This window comes from Zosterops lateralis, assembly GCF_965231275.1.
Source record: "Zosterops lateralis genome assembly, chromosome: 3".
In the NCBI taxonomy this organism is placed as follows: domain Eukaryota; kingdom Metazoa; phylum Chordata; class Aves; order Passeriformes; family Zosteropidae; genus Zosterops; species Zosterops lateralis.
The window spans coordinates 2397440-2410791 of NC_139764.1; positions in this window are offsets into that span (position 1 = coordinate 2397440).

Consider the following 13352-nt stretch of genomic DNA (forward strand, 5'->3'; position numbering starts at 1 on the left):
TATTCACTCAGCACTTGTCCTTTTTATGAAATTGGAATTGCTATAGGAACATCTTTATTTGTATGCCAGAGTGCTGGAAGATAAAGGGGTATTTGACATTCACAGCCTAAGGGCATGTAGCTCAGGCATGTGAAGATGGTGATATGCATCTGTTCCCAGAGGAATTAGGTTTCCCAAATTCCTATACGTTGTTTTTTTTGTTTGTTTGTTTGTTTTTGTTTGTTTTTTTGTTGGTTTTTTTTTGGGGTTTTTTTTTTAATTTCCATTTTAAATATCATTTATTTACATTCCTCCTTAAATTTATTTAAAGTCAATTTTTCTATCTTATAAAAGGGCTGAACACAACCGTAAGGAGATTAGAACAGCTGAGTGAGGCCTTGCTGAGGTACATTTTGGTCTTTTTACAGAGAATTTAGGATACTTGGTTTTTCCAAAGTACATGGAGTGACTCTGAACATGGCTTTACAGTACTTAACGTCTTAATTCCCTACACCTTCTTCTCCTCAATTTGATAATCTCCCTCCTATTGAGATCATTATAAGGACTATTTTTAGTTTCTTAAGGATTCCTGTCCTACTTTCAACACAAGTATATAATTGAAAAAAATCAACAAGAATTATGTTTAACAAATACAGGAGGAGAAAGGGAATTGTCTTCTCCTGCTCCACGACAAAAGATATCCAATGGAATATTTGGTTTAGTGGAAGTAGAGGTAAAATGAGCACTTTCAGCAGTTCAGAATCATCAGACACATCTCTTCATGTTTGTCTGTTCCCAGCTTCAATCAAGAATTGTTCAAATAGGAGTAAAAAAGCCTGAATTACTTATGTGCTTGACTGCTTTTGCCTCACATCGCTCTGCATTAGCAAATACCCACTAAAGTCAGAAAGCCAACATTTAAGTTACCTTTTTATCTCCTGTGCAAGAACAAAAGTGCTGCACCTTTTCTACAGGTAGGTTTTCTCAAAAGCAAAGAGAGACAAGGAGCCCCTCATCCTGCTTTCAAATTATTGTCTCAAAAATCCTTAAAAATCCTAATAGGGAAGTACTGGGCCACTGTGCCCTGCTCAAGGTCTTAGACTGGGCTTTAGCCCCATCCCCAGGGCTGATGAAGGAGTCCCATGAGTAAAACCAAAATGTTTTTTGTAGGGCTCCACAAAGAGTGAAACTTCAGTTAAAACTGGGGGTGCTGAAACATGTCTGTAGGGCAGAGCCAATATCAAGAAAATATTCAAATCTCTCTGTTTTGATGAATCCAAAGTACATAAAGGCAAATTGTGCCTCAGAGAGAGGGATCAAGACTTTCTTGGAATGGAGAGAGGACAGGCACATGTCTGAATAGAGTTCTGTCCTACAGGTTGGTGTATTTTCCCTTCTCATTTATGTCATAAAATTATGTTGTCTGTTTCTGTTTGTGCATCCACTCATTCAGTGCAGAGAATTCATACTTGGCCATTACGGATTTTATGGACAGTTGGTCTGCATAGACAAAACCTTCTCCTTAACCTTATTGGTAAAGGTGTGCTCTTCAGACAGCTGCAGGATATTCTATTGACAGGATTTGGCTTTCCTGCATGCCAGCCAGTTTGCTGACATCTTCCTTGACTAAAGGACAATTTGTTGATCAGGGCCTCAGTGTTGTTTGGAAGATTTTGGCATGGACAGCAGGTTAGGTCTGTATGTGCAGGGCCAGCAGCACACAACCAGCAAGATTCACCCTCCTCATTGCTTCGGTGGGGCTGAGTAAACAGGTTGTCAACCCTCTGACAACCCTTAGGTTTCTCAGACCCCCTGGGGTACAGATACTTGGCAAGTCTTTGCATTCCTGCAAATGCAGGTCCTCACCTGCAGCTGCCTCTCCTGCTCTCAGCAGCTTCTGTGCACACCCCTGGAGCCACAGGTATGAGAGATGGATGGACCCCCACTGACTATCCAAGGTAACAACATCTGCAACTTCCATCAGTGATTTTGCACAAAAAAATCCTGTATCATACAGTGGAGTTTTGGGTTTGCCTAGAGCATTGCTTTCAGAAAAGTGTTCAGTATCATGTAAGGACTCAAAGGGGTGGATAATGCTCCACATCCTTTGGCTAATCTTTTCCAGTATTATCATCAGTGTTAAACTAAAGATCAGTCTGGCCCACACAACACAGCAGATTTCCAAAGAGCAGGTTGTAGCCAGCTGTAACTGGAATTGATATATCATGCCATATTTGCCCAGCAGAATCTCAGATGGTTGCACAAGACAGATACTGAGTTTGTGCACATCAATCTGATCTTTGAAAGTCTACAGGTATAACACGTTGTCTTGGAAATAGAGACCCTCTCAACTGGCACTTCTACTGGATATTCTTTATAATGGAACTTTATAATGGAATTTCCTTTTATCGATTGTGTTTCTCAAACATTGTTATTGCTGAGCATTGAGTTGGTTAAATGCTTACACCAAAAGCAGGGACAAGATTTCTTAGGAAGATAAAAACATTTCTTCTTTTAGTGCTTAATTAGAATTTAGCCATACTTAAAGGAAATGTAAATGACAGCTCTGGAATCCTGTGTCACACAAGAGGCAGGGAGCTGAATTAGCACATTAAGTGAGACAGCCCCGTTGCTCAAGAGGCAGGGACACGTTGGAACACGGCACCGGAGAACATAACGCACGGAGCAACCTCACCTTTGCATGGGAACGGACCCGAGCCAACATTACAGAGCTTGCCTCTCTAACATTAGACACTCAGATCCATTTTTACATAAGTGACCTAATTATAAGAGGTGTTATAAGGTAGGTGACTGAAAACATGGCCTCTTGAAAAATCAAGCATGAATCCATTGTAGTAATTCTACCTTTAAATGATCTCTTTACTCTCCATAACCACCATGCAAAGCACAGAAACATTTACCCTAAAACTTACTCCATGGGACACACTAAGCAGCAAAACCTAAACTAAATGTTCCAGCCATGTGGCTGTCAGAGAGGAAATAATTCAGGGAGGACAAGAGAGAGAATATAGAAAGGACATGGAAGAATATTAGCAAGACTTCCTTTAAAAGCTAAATTCCTAAGAGCTAACCACAGCTTTAAGGAAAGCTGGTACTTTGCCTCAAAAGAGAACTTTGGTGAACTAGACTGGATAAAATTATGGAGGTTATTATGCCTATAGCCTCCTTGCTGTGCATTCTTCCACAGAAGTGCTCATACCTGCTGTGCATGGCCAAATAACATGAATTAAAAATGCTGCACAGCGATGAAGTTGGGTTTCAGATGAAAATACCTCAGAACTGGTCGGTATTAACACTTCGGGATCTCCAGTGCTCCCAATCCCTGCAGCTCTCCAAGCTGCTGATAATGTAACGCAACCAGGAAAAAAATATTTTTAACTTTCAGGCACACCTGAAGCCCAGCTGGAATTTTGAGAATCTCCAACCTCCAAAGGTGGAGTGATGCCACCCAAACCCGGTGTCTGGAGGAGGAAAAGGCCTAGAGCCATAATTCTCCTCACAGCCCCCAAAGCACAGCACATTGGCCCATCTGCCTTAGATATAAAGCACATGTTCCAAGCCTGTGTTTGCCATGACAGCCATGAAATCCCCAGCCATTTTGCAGGAGCCATTATCCTTGGGGATAATAAAATCCTGTAAGACAACAAACATAGGAGGTACCGATGCCAGGTCAGGAAAGAACTGTTTTATGGGGAGCTGTATATTAGTTTTAGGACAGGGCTATTGGCAGCCGGTGCCCTAAATTATGTCTGGGAGACACATGAAGTGAGACAAGTGGAATGGACAATAAATGCCAAGTGCCGCAGGCAAGGTTTATGGGGCCAGCAGTGGTTTAACATTTGGGCAAATGTCTTAGACATGCTAATTTTCTGCTTCGCCCTCTGACTGAAATGACCAATTAGGTGTAACCAACCCATCCCAAATTTAACGTATCAGGTAGGGAATCCTCATGGAGTCTCGCTCACAATCGATTCTGCGGGTGAACGTTCCCAAAAACACCAAGTTTCTCTGAATAACAAGTAAATACAGGGAAATGGCAAACTACTCACAGACATTCTGTCAAGTAAATTAATTGCTCAGTTCTACTTTATTGGGAGACCTTTATGGTTGTGGGCAAGCCTGGTTTGCTAAAATCCTTTGATCACTCTTAATACTGGAAGTCCTCTTTTGTAAGGCTAACCTAATACAGTTGTATTCATGCAGCTTAATCTGAGTAGGTGCTAAGTGCTTTGCCAGCTGAGGAGTTGCAGAGCATGGAGGAGAGATCATTCTATTTATTCAATTTTATTCTACTCAACAGGCTGGACTTCTTTGTTTACATGATAAATTTCTTAGCTGTCATTTTTTTTCCCTCCTGGTTTTATGTATAATACTATGTTCTGACATAGTGTTTTTCTGTTTCTCTTTATCAAAAATCACAGTCATCTCAAAAAAGCTGATCTTAAATCTTTTCTGCTTCAAAATTAGCTGTTGCCTAGGCAATCACATATGCAGGTCAAAGTTTAAAGGCTGATCCTACATCCAGAGAATTCAATACCAAAATCTATTTGATACCAAAGAGAAAGAAACGCAAATCCAAGACTATAACTTGCATTTTCAAATTAATCCACCACAACACAAAGGTAAACAAACTAGTCTGTACATTAAAACTAAAAAGGAAAAAAGTGGGAAAAAAGGTAAGCCCTGGTCTCGTCACAAGACACCATGCAATCCCAGCGGGCACAGAAAGACTAAGTATTCCAGGGGAATCCTGGATCTGGTAAAGCCAATTTAAATAACGATTTCACCGAAACCTCTCTCTTACTGAGTTCAAATTGTGAATTCATTGCTTCAAAATGAATTGGAAAGATATTTCAGGAAAAACAACTGAAGGAGCAAAATGTTTCCTTCAGGAAAATTCGAGGGTCAGTCTCACAGCTTTGCTTTAATTGTGCCCCTCTTGAGATAAGAATCTCTTCAGGGTGTAAATTGCCTTGCACTCCCGGTATGTGTAATGTCCAAGGAGTGCAGGGAACGGCTTGCAGTCTTAATGGAGAAAGAAAACATGTAGAAGTTAATTTTTATCCACATCACAAACTTTCTCTGTGCATTCCGTGAATTAGGATGTACAAGCAGAAAGTGGAGTAGCAATTAAAAGAATCAGTGTAAATATTTTTAACCAGAATCGAAGCAAGTTCCTTCCAAACAAGGAAGTTTCACCTTTTTTTTTGTCCAGATAAAATCTGAAATACTCTTTGTTATTCTCAGAAATGCGATCAAATGAACCACAAGTGTCACATGTGGGTGGTGAAGAGGGGCAGTGTCTAACTGAGGGGATTGCTGAGGTCATACAAATGATGGGAGCACTTTAAGTGCTTCGTTCTCAGGAGTCACAGTGACATTCCTGGCTTTTTTTTTTTTTTTTAAATTTTTTTTTTTTTTAGTTTTATCTTACGGGATTTGCTACTTTCCCTTCCTTCTACTAGCCCTAATCAATGCCGCAGGTCAGGTTGAAAGAATGGACAGCCCTAGAGCAACATACATTTAAACCACTTTGATGCAAATATTGATCCAGGAGCAGAGACGTGGAGGTGCTTCTTTTTTTAATGGACGAGCTTCCCCCTCCTTCCCTTCCAGGTTTGCACTTCATGAGATAAAACAGAAGTGTCTGCCCAAGAGCTGGAATGAATACATGAATTAACAGATCCAAAGATAGACCAGGCTAAACGATAAATCCTGTTCAACCCAAGAAAGCAAGATGCCATCTGCATGAAGTGCCTTTCATGGCTTTGCTTCCTTCAGCACTTCCATTTCTCCATTCACACCTGTGAGCTAGGGCACTTTGGCAGCAGTGTGTGCAGCAGTGGGAGAGCAGTGGTGCTGCATGTCAGCACCAACGGGCTGCTGACACAGAGTCCACCACAGCCCCATGCTTAATTCCCATGTACACAAGCCTATCAAAGCTTTCTATTAGAAAGCCACTGTCCACAGCTTATATTTAGAAACAGAGAGCGAGTCCAAGCTGCAATCCAAAGACGAGATCAAGGGGAGGAAAGAATTCTAAGGACCGCTTTGAAATTCAACACTAAAAAGATCTGACATTCTTCTATCTGTAGGCATTTTTAGGCTGGACTGAAAATAAAAAGAAAACCTGTTTGTACAGAGAAAGCTTGCCTGGCCCTGTGCCAAGACAGGAAGTCTATCAAAGCTGGGCAGTGTTTGAAAGCAACAGAATACTAGAACCAAAAAAATAAAAGGGGGGTGTGAGGGTGGGAGAAACTAGAATGAAAAGACTTACTTCCACGTTGACTTTTTTTCTGTTTTTCAGATGGCTGCGCACGGTTGTTGATAACTACACCCCTCCCTGTTTATTCAACTCCAGCTTTCCCTGGGCATGGCCTGACTTCCAGGTGACTACTGCACAACCACGACGTGGACACGAGCATCTGGATCCACACATGGGGATGAGTCAATCCACTTCTAAGCAGAACTACCTGATTCTCAGGAGATAAATCAGGTTGGGTGGTGAACAGCATGTGTAAAGGAGTCACCCTGTGAGTTTATCAGGGATGTTAAGGCCTAAAGCTAATCCCCATGGGACAGATGTGGAACTGTTGTGTGGTGGAGAGCCATTCACCAGACATATTCACAACACACAGAGGCACACAATTAGCAACTCAGGGAATGCTGGCTCCCATCCTTTGACCTTGGAAGAACATTAATCCTTAACAGACATCATCTGCTTTTTAAACTTCTTTAATATTTCCCCCCCTTTTTAATTTTTTTTCCCCCCGAATTTCTGGCTATAATACATTCAGCTACAAATGGTGCTGTCATCTCGAGCCACAAGTTAGAAAGTTATTACTTTTAATATGCCACTACCTTTAGGCCTCTACTGTTATGCAAAAGAAAAATAACCTTGTGTGACAGTTTAACATTGATCGATGCGCCTGCCAAATGCAAAGAGATAAATAAGCAGGTGATGAATAAACAGCACTTCAAGTAAAGACATTACGCTGCATGCATAAAACGACGCCAGGCACCTAGGAGCTGTGGGTGGCCGAAGGTTGGCCATTTCATGCCCACTCACTAAAGCAGACTTAATCGCTTCCAATATTTTCTGTTAAAAAGCACGCTTAATGAGCCAATTTCACAAGCCCAGAGAAACTGATTATTATCTCCGAGTTCCAACTGAGTTGGTTGTTTTCCAAGAGCCTTTTTTTTTTTTTTTTTCCTTGACGGGATAAAAAAATCTTTTAGAAAAAAAAAAAAATTAGAAAAAAAAAAAAAAAAGAGAGAGAGAGGAGAGGAGACGAGAGCAGGGAGCCGGCGAGGCGGGGAGGGCGCGGGTGGCACTAGATGGCAGCGTTGCTCCGCGGCCGGGCTGCAGCAGCGCTGCGGGCGCGGGGCTTTGCCCGCCGCCGTCCCCTCCCGCCACCGCTGCCCGTGTCCTTGGGCCCGCGGCTCCCCGAGGAGGGGGGCTGGCTTTGGCCTCACGCAATCACTCGGTTAGGCTGGAACGGGCCTCGGAGGGCAGCGACTCCAACCTGGGACCGATCGCCGCCTGGTCGTCGAGTGGCCCGTCCAGGCTTTCCTTGAACAGCTCCAGGGATGGGGACTCCGGCACCCCCCTGGCAGCCCATCCCAATGTCTTCCCACTGTTCACCACAGGCAAAGGAAGGGCAGAGTCCCCATCCAGGCTCGGGAGGGCTAAACAGTCTCCTTGGTCCCCTTGTAAAAGCCAGAGAGTTGCCCCGGGGCGGCAGAAATTGGAAAATATAGCAATTTTTAATTGAAGCGCTACGGGGACCTGCCTCTCGCAATTCTCATTTCCAAGGGCTTTGGGGAGGAGAACAAGCCGGAGCGGGTCCGGCAGGGAAGGGACTTTGCATCAGGGCACCCACGTCCTTCGCAGGGCGGTGGCGATGTGCCACCTCCAGCTGCAGCGCAACGCTGGGAAAGACACGCACAAACAAAAAAAACCTCAGCCCAAAGCAAAGCACGCACAAAAAAAGCCTCCCCAGCTCGGGATTATTGTCACCAGCAGCAGTTAGTCAATCACCACTTAGGAAAGAAACCCTAGCAAACTAGACCTCAGCATATAATTAACTCATCTATACAAAAAAAAAAAAAAAAAAAAAAAAAAAAAAAAAAAAAAAAGGAACTGTTGTTTGGTTCTAAATCAGAAGCCAAGTTAATTATTTTTATGAATATTCATAGGAAACTTGTACCATTTCCAAACTAGGCTTTCAATTACTAATCAGTTAACTAAATAACTGGTACGACTACTTCTCAGGAAAACCTGAATTTAAAAGTAAATAGACAAGGACACTGATATTTTTTTTTTAAATGAGAGGACTGTTGGAAGATGGATGTTGGAAATCCACCATTTCCATCATGGATGAAAAGCATGTTGAAGGATGCAAGTGACCTTGCAGACCAGATACAGAACCTGCCAGGTTCCAGGCAGTGGAAATGCCTTAAGGCATTCATCAAAAAAAATTGAAATGATGCAAGACTCTGTTGCGTGTTTCCCAAGTGTACAGAACTGGGTGCTCTCACTGCCCATGCACCAGCTCTTCCCAGGGAATGCTGAGTTCCTCACTTCATTCCGTAGGTGCTGACCTATTAACTGGTGCACCTGCCATAAAAACCAAGGAACACATCCTGTTCTTTGTCTTAAGTTCGTGACTCCTTTAGAAAGGCAGCTGTGAGAGAGACTGCAGACTGACACATCATGAGATGTGGAGATTTCAGCAGAAACCCCCTTCTTTACTCAAAAAACAACATTAAAGGCCAATGCCCAACCCTTCTTTCTCCTTATGATTTGCACAGAGCCTAAATAAGTCAGGGTACTTCTGCCAATACATGGCAGATTTATTTATTTGAGATTAAATCTTTGGAAGATAATTCAGGTATCCAATGTCTACTGAAATAGTTTGAAGTGTCTAAACACCTTTGAGGACTTGAGCCTTAGCAAGAAGGAATATTCTGCTAAAGAGAATGTGCTAAGAGAGTATTTGTGTGGTCAATGTTAGCCCTGTGAATTTAAGAGGTCTCTCCTGTATCTAGCCAACCTAAATCAGATTTTGATTGGTTTCTGACCCAACCAAGAGACAGATTTGATGAAATAAGACTGGCAAAACTCACTTTAGGACAAAGGTTGATTTGATAATCATAATTGCATTTCTACTATATCTATTTTCTTAAGTGTTAGCAGATTTATTAGACTTTTCCTGTATAACCTATGGCTGATTTGCAGCTTCCTTGGTAATTTCTTAGTAGGCAGTAGCAATTTCTTATATCTTCAGTAATGTCTTGAATGTACATTTTTTATATTAATGATCTCACCAGGAGAAAAAGTGTACTGTGAATGCATGATGGCCATATGGAAAAGACAATGAAGTTTAGTAATTAAAACTGAAAAGGGAAAGAACTATGCAGTAATTAGAACACTGATTAATCAGCTGATAATTTTATCTTGATTAATGCTGCTGATTTTCCTCTTCTTATTGACCTAGGAAAGGTAGGTTTAGACCAATTAAATATAAATTATTCCCTTTTTTCACATTCCAGGCAGCTTCCCATGTTCTAAGTGATACTACACTTAGGATGCAGCACTGAATTGCTCTTACTAAATTGGGCATCTCAACAAAAGGTAAAATAAGGTTTATGTTCCAAACATGCTGATGCTTTTGTCTAAGGCAGAATCGGACAGAATTTGTTATTTCACTATTATGTGGGGAATATTAAAATTGGATTAAATTGCAGTAGAAAAAATAGAAGACTTCGCCAGTTTTAAACCCATAACAGTAGGAAAACTAAAAGGATCCATTCATTTTATTGGGCCCAAGATGTGGATGCATAATGTAGTCCTGGAGCTTAAAGAAAAGGTTCTATATTAATGCTCAAATTCCCCTTCACATGCAGAACTTTATTATTCAGGGGGGAAAAGCGTTGCTGGTACCAATCTCACTCTGGTGCCTGTTCACAGACCATAAACAACAATACCTATTCTTGCTTTCCCATGCACAGTGCAGGGATTAAAGCTGCTTATTTTAAATCCTGGAGCAGAGAAAGGAATGTATGTATAGCCTCATTCCCTTGCATTGATACGGGAATCAGGGTGTTTCCTGGTGGGAGACACAGGCACTCCACAAGCACAGAACCCTCGTGGACATTAAAGATACCACTCCTTCTCGCAGATAAATATCTGGCAGGCACAGAAAAGCTCACAAGCAGGTGTCTTAATGCTGGAAATTCTGATGGAAAACGCTGCTTGCTAGGTGTGTGCTTCGACTTGCTGTGGGAGGGAAAGACTGCAGTGCATGGAAAACAAGCCTCTGCCCTCCTTGAGGGCTCATCCGTGATCCCACTCACTCCAGTTTTTCTATTTGGTGTACTGGAGCAGTCTGGCAGATCAGCCAGAGTGTGGAAAGGTAAATCCACACAGGAAATCTAAGCCCACACTCCAGTGTGTTGCTTCTTGGCTGTTTTCTCTTAGCTGGATTTTCAGGGGGCAGAGGAAAGATGCTTCTGTGTATTATGCCAAAAAAACCTTTTAGGGAGCAAAGGGAGCCCCATAGACCACGAGTTAAGGATTTCAGCTGACATAAAACTCCTCTTCATCCATCATCTGCGCTATCATTCACATATCCTTATTGTGAAACAGAAGAAAAGTAGAATTAAATATCACAAAGAAATTATCCGTTTGATTAACACTTCCTTGCTTTCCCTGCATTTTTAATAAAGTAAACCTTTCCCACCATTTGTGCCACATGAAAACTAATTCTGCAAGCCAGTTTTCAAGTGTATCTGACCACTCAGATACACTTGAAATCATGTGGCTCTATTTTCTCCCTTGGATGGAATTACTCTGCAGGGCATAATGAATTAATAAAAAAATAATGACTACGCAGTAGAAAATGTTTTGTTGGAATATAAATAACTTGTGAACAAGCACATACAGGTGTGCATAAGAAAAATATATCTTCCTGAAGGAGAAGTAGCCAAACAAAGAATAGGAAGAAACCAAAACAGCACTGGAGAGTTTTTGCATTATTAGATCAACCTGTTTTGTCCAAGTCTTTTATTACCAACAGAACTGGCACTTCTGTGTCCTCTGGTCAGGGAACAAACTAAAGGATGCTCTAAGTTTGAAAGAAATCAGGTGAGTGAAACTGGATGGATTAACCACGGGATAGCAAATCACTGTGTCACCACTCCAACCCCAAATCTGGCTGACTGCACAATAAAAAGTGCATATTTTTGTAACTGATTGCTTTTATGTTCACAATAATCCAAACTCTGCAAATTTTTAGATATTCTACAAAGGTTGAGTGTGACATACTTATAGGCGAATCATGCACCATGAGAAATCATACCCTGCAATATGTTTGCTCTATGGCTAAACAAAAAAAACCACAACTTTTCAAAGTTTCCCGTTTCAGGGATTGAAATTCCATAGGCACAAAATGAAGAAATGAGGGAGAGTGGACATATGCCTGGGATGAATTTCCATAGCTAACAAAGAAAAATAAATATCCCATTAATTTCATTTCCCAGATGTCACGCTTTCTCCTGGCTGCATTTGGGCTGTTTTGCTCTGGTTCTGAGCTTTTGGGGAAAGGAGTGTGCTATGCCAAATACAGGCTGGATTTTTTTTAGAAGGTGACAAAGGTTGATGTTTTCAAATCAAGGTGCCTTAAATGTACCTCTAAAAGGTGCATTTTCAACTGTGGTGTCCCTTAAATGTATCAATCATCTGCCAATTCTTGGGCATCTCAGAGTTCAGCATTTTTCAAACCAGGTCACTCCATCCAGGTATGGATTTTTCACTAAAATTTTAGGCATCACAGTTTGAAAGGGAGCTGGATTGTATTTAACTAACTGGAAGCACATCTAACTGGGAGCATGTTGTCTGTTCAACCACAGAAGTTGCAAAACAAAAGGAAGCCAAGAATCTGAGAAACAGTAACATAAATAATTTTCAACTACAATTGCTGTTGATTGACAATTTTCTTAAAAAAAAAAAAAAAAAAGGTAGATCCAGAGATACAAAATAGGAATTCAGTTAAAAGTAAGGCAGAATCCATGAAAAGCAAACACCACATTCCCACGCCTTATGATCCCACACAATGGAGGGGAAGGAGACCCTTCACATATTCTTACTCATCGGAAGGCTTTTGTATGTGGCTGAGGAGCAGAATATAATTATATATAATTAAGTATAACTAGTATACTAGCTTTTAAGTACAACTATATACTAGTAATATCACAAATTGCTAAGATTCCGCCAGGAAAAGGGGAAAAAATCAGTGACTAGACAGACTATGTCTGATAGTTTGAAAAAATGCACTGTGCACAGTGAAGTCTTCATTTTTTTATCAAATTTTCAGCAAATATTTTCAAAAAAATGACTAAATATTGTAGAATTTTGATATAAACTGAGATTCCTAGGATTGATTATCAGTGCTGTTATATAAACCAGCACAGTAGCACCAATTTAATTAAACAGGAGCATGTCTCAGGATCACAAATGAAAGGAACATCAAGCCATTCCTGTTTCAAATAGGTTTGGGTACCTGAAAACCTAATCGTATAGATAGAGGCAAAGGGCTAAAAAATATAACAAATTTCAGAAACAGGGAAGATGTAAGTTACCAGGGCTGACACTTAATTCTAATTAATAATTGAGAACTTGCCTGAGATTTCACAACACTGGTTCAGAAAAGTCAAAACATTTTATCTCAAGCTCAGGCAATGGTTTTGCTTTGGATAACATTCTAACTAATCCACACCACTGAGAAGTCACTCAGGGGTGTTAGCACAATCCCCAGCAATAATAACACCACTGAGTTAAGAGCAAGAGGATGGAACTGAACTTGATGGCAGGATGCATTGAAACATAAACTAGAGGTAAACTCCACTTCAAATTAACAAGGACCACGGCAAAATGAAGGGAGTGCAACAGATTGGAAAGGATGGAGGAAAAAACCGACAGAAAAACACCCAAAATGCTAAAAAGAAAGGTATTTAAAGCTCAGAATGCACGGCAATAAATTCTCTATTAACAACACTGTACAAAAAGTTAATAATCATCTGATTTACCAAACCTGCAAGACAAACAGAAAGACAGAAGCAACCATACCAAAGTGTAATACAAAATTATTTTAAAAATAATCCAAACATGCAGTGTTAAGGTTGATGATGCTCATTAAAAATCTTTATCAGAAGGAAAATGAAAGTGAGGAGGTTACTCATTATATCTGATTTGTTATTAAGATCACAAGGTGCCATATATACAACTGAGATTTTGGATGAAAGTTTATAGTTAGAGTCAGGATGAAACACTGCTCCAAAGCCATGCAAAA